This window comes from Leiobunum rupestre, chromosome 6 (assembly GCF_980474605.1).
Source record: "Leiobunum rupestre chromosome 6, qqLeiRupe1.1.hap1, whole genome shotgun sequence".
Taxonomy (NCBI): Eukaryota; Metazoa; Arthropoda; class Arachnida; order Opiliones; family Sclerosomatidae; genus Leiobunum; species Leiobunum rupestre.
Genome location: NC_143389.1, coordinates 14,517,236 through 14,521,693, shown reverse-complemented (window position 1 = coordinate 14,521,693; position 4,458 = coordinate 14,517,236).

The following is a 4,458-nucleotide window of genomic DNA, read 5'->3' as shown; positions in this document are numbered from 1 at the left end:
GCGATAATTTTCATATTTCCGTCGAGAACGCGGATATGCTTATTGAGGAAATCGTCAACCAGCATGGGAAGAGTTTCTTCTGCCAGAATTCTATTTTTTAACTGGTTGAAACTGCTCTCTACCCCTGCGCTACTACCAACGATACCACCCATTTGGAAGTAAGGTCTCATGATAGCGGTCCACAGAGGCAGAAGGGTAGATATTTTCAATTTATCTTTAATGAGTTCTGGAACATACTGTTGATTTCCTCAGTCACCCATTTGGTTAGCATTATCAAGTTCTGCTTCGCAGTTTGTGATTTAACCACGAACCCATTTTTGAAAACGTGAACCAATGTTTCCTGAATCGTCGCCGCAATAAGAATCACTATCACAGTCGAGTAAACTTGAGCTACTTGCCTTCAAAGCTGCTAATTGCTGATCGACGAACACTCGTTTAAAAGAATTTTTTGGCAATAATTATTTTTGTTTTTCCAAAACATTACATAAAACTTCATTATCTTCGGAGGCTAATTTCTGTCCCTGTTTCTTGAGAATTACTTTCTTTCTTCTTTTTATGTTTTTAACATTTTGTTTTAGGCCCTTATTTTCTTTCTTCTGTGATTTTAGTTTCTTTTGAAGTTGTCCTATAGACATAAACCGGTTTCGGTTTTCCTGACTGGGATTTTTACTTTGAATTAGCGATACTGTTAATGACTTCCTAAATTTAAAGCAAGCATTACACAAACTTAACACGTCGCCATTTTTTCCATTAGAATGCCTAGGTTTTTCAAGTACTACTTCACAGTTTGAGGCATGTACTGCGTTAGTAAAAATATTTTTCTTTCCGTTTAATTTTCTTTTGGTCTCGAAGTTTTGTACTAATTTTGGTTCATAAATGCAAGTGCACAATATAAAACAGTCTAGCACTTCCAATGCTATTTGCAAAGTTTCGGTATTATTAATGATAGGGAGTCGCTGCCACAAAGTACTACATTCATCAACATGATATCCATTAATTTGTAAAATTCCTTGGGAACAATGGTTTCTGATTTCAAAAGATATTTTTACAAATCCAGATTCAATATTGATTTGACAAAATAGCAAACCATTCTCTTTGGGCATAACCACCCAACCCTTAGGTAAACTCGTTCCCACAATCAATTGAACTAAATGTTGACTATACCCTGTCTTGTTTAAAACTTCCAATCCAATGGTTCCCTCTGCTGTTAAATTTTGCTCTAATTCTTCATGAACAGGCTCATGTTCTCGAGTAATATCCTGCGAAAATAACCGAAGCTCTTCACTAAAAGGTTCTTGTTTTGGCAAACCTTCAGGCACTTTTAAAAGGTCATTTATACTCGATGAAACTTTGCTTTGTGACTCGCTCTGAAGTGATGTTACATCACTAGTGATTATCAGCTTGGCCGAAGCACTGTCTAAAGTTTCACTTGCAAAAGTAGTAGAGAAATATTTCGCATAATTCTTTCGTTATTCCATGCTTAAAAAAAAGTGTATTTAGTTTAAACATTAAATTTTAAATTGAAACACTGATGTTACTTAAATTTAATCGAAGATTATCTTCAATTTCTGTAAAAAGTATTGGGTCTGGATTTTCGATTGTAGGGCCCTGACTACCCATGAAATGTTTTGAGCAGGTAAAATGAGGATATTTTATAATTTTTTCAAGTGATAATAGATCATCATATCTTGCACAAGCCGCAATCCACCGTTGACATTTACTTAATTCTTGCTTAGGATTTGGAAACCGAAAATAACATATAGGTTCCATATTCGAACTAGGCTTAACAGTGTTCTCCTTATTCCAACAAAGGGATTTCATACAATGTTTCCGTACCATTTTATAAAGATTTAAAACAACTTAATAAAAATACTTTTGCGGCAAATTAAACTGATAAATTGTTATTTTAAAACAAAATATTTATATTTCTGTGTCGAAAGCCGAAAATAACAAACGGCTATTTTGAAATAATGAAATGGCCTTGGAGGTTCCAGTCTATATAACTTTTCCGCCTCCTACTCCCCCCTCACCGCCCATAGTCTTTCAATCCTCGTGTTGTCGACACTTAAGCCAGTTATAAAACTGCCCCTATTAAGGTCATGCCGATCGATCATGTATGTTGCAACGTCTAAATTTTCCACCCCAATACAGGGGCGTAGCTTCAGATTTTGGGCCCGCCAGCAACTAGACTCCATGGGCCCTTTTTTGGAATTTACCGTTTAGAAAAAAAAACTATGTAAACGTTAATGATTTTTTTTCAACAGAAGTACATTAAAACGATTTTCTTCTAGCCTTTTTTGAAGCAAAGTCGTATATTAAATTATTTATATTCATATCGGAGGCACGTTCTGCTTCAATGTTGAGTAAAGCCAGTGCTGAAAGCCGTTCTTGAGACATTGTGTTTCGTAGATAGTTTTTAATTAACTTTAATTTTGAGAATGATCTTTCGGCGAAGGCCGATGTTACTGGTTTCGTTAGAAACAAAATCCAAAGGGAACAGACTTCACTAAAAGTGCTACTCATTTCGGAGTATGTTATCATTGCTAAATTAGCTAGCTCTCTAATCGTGGAAATAGTTGCAATTTGGTCTCTAAGTGTATTGACGAATAGTACCAGTTGCATCGGCAACGCGTCAGATAGGTCTTCTTCGTATTGCTCTTGAAGTGCTTCCGATTTTTATAGTAGATCTTCGTTTGATTGTAAAACCAACATTTTGGGTTGTAGGAATGTAAACCTTTCGGCAATTGTTCTAGGGCCTTCGAAACGAGATTTAATTTGATTAATTATTAAGTCCGTAACTTTATTGAAGACCGAAACTTTGAAAAGATGTTCACTGTTGGAAAACCGGAAATCTTCGACTAACTCGTCAAAATGTCTTTTTGTTTTTTTTGGCGTTTTTCTTTGAACGTTGGCACTATATTCCATTTTTTTCTAGAATCTGATAAAATCTATAATCAGCGATAAATACAAATTCGAATGTTTCCATTGTCTTTTTTATTCTTAAAGCTTCGTCTCTTTCATCCTTTTTCTTGCTTTCCAAAATAATTTTCATAAGCGCTTTAAGAATGTCAATGAAACGTTCCCGAAGAGCCAAGAGTGAAAGGAGACGACCAGACCAGCGCGTCGGGTTTAATCTTTTAGTCGTAATCGTGGACTCTCCTGTAAAGGATGCAAATAATTTCCAACGGTTAAGGCTTAGTCCGAAAAATGTGTAAGTCTCCTGCAAAATAGCGAAAAAGTTCGATATATCTCTTATTTCGCTTGAACCAGATACGGTGTCGTTGATAACTAAGTTTAAGTTGTGCGCAGCACAGTGGACATAACAGGCATTCGGCTGAATTGCTCTTATGCGGCTTTGTACCCAAGAATAGACCCCACTCATTGTGCTTGCTCCGTCATAACCTTGACCCCGACATTTTCTTCAATCTATTCCATTTTTTTTTCATTTCGTTCAAAATGTTTGAGACTACACCACCTGCTGTTCTGTCTTAAAGGTCATAAAATCCAAGAAAAGTTTCTTTAATTCGAATATTTAATTGTTTATTGGAATCGTTGGCAATGTTTACGTAACGAAAACAAATATTTAGTTGATCAACCTTGGTAATATCTTGGGTACTGTCAACAATTATTGAAAAAAGGGGAGCGTTTTTGATCTCTTCCACCAAAATGTTTCGTAGGTTTTGCCCTAAACATTGAATAATTTCATTTTGTATCTGAGGGCTGAGATAATTAATCTTGCCTTTAGGAATATCTAAAACTTGCTTCATAACTGGGTCATATTCTGCAAGAAGTTGTACGTGAGACATGAAGTTACCATTGTACATATCTTCAGCTATTTCTCTATGACCCCTGAACGCGATTCCACTTTTAGCGAGCTTCAAGCTTATTTTAAACAAACGTTCCAAAACCTGACGCCAAAAGAAGGTTTTACTACGCAAAGCCTTTTCAAGTTGCGCGTCGATTTCTAAAGTTATGTTTCTATACCAGTGCTCTTTTAAAAAGCAAGAGTCAATGTGACTAGAAGAATTTTCATGTATTTTAATGGCTTTTGAAAGACCTTGCTAATCACGCAAACCGTTACACCACGAAATATCCTTATTTTTAGCGAAAAGCCAGCAAGGCTCACAATATGCAGCATCGAGTTTTGGAGAATAACATAACCAAGAGGTTTCAAATTGTAGACCGGATTTAGTGATCTTTCGGTAATATGACGATGAAAATGACAGGCTACCTTTACTATCTCTAGCAAATGGGCCTTTTGGTCTGCAGGGTCTGTGATCAATGATAACCCTTTTAAGTCGTGTGCCAATTATGAGGCCGATGTAATGTCCCAAATCCGTTGTATATTTTTCTTTGGAAAGAAAATTAATATCATTAGATTGATTTCCTGCAGTATTACTCGTTTCAGCTAAGTCTGAAAACTCGGGCGATTCCAGCCTTTGTGCTACGTCCAAGAGT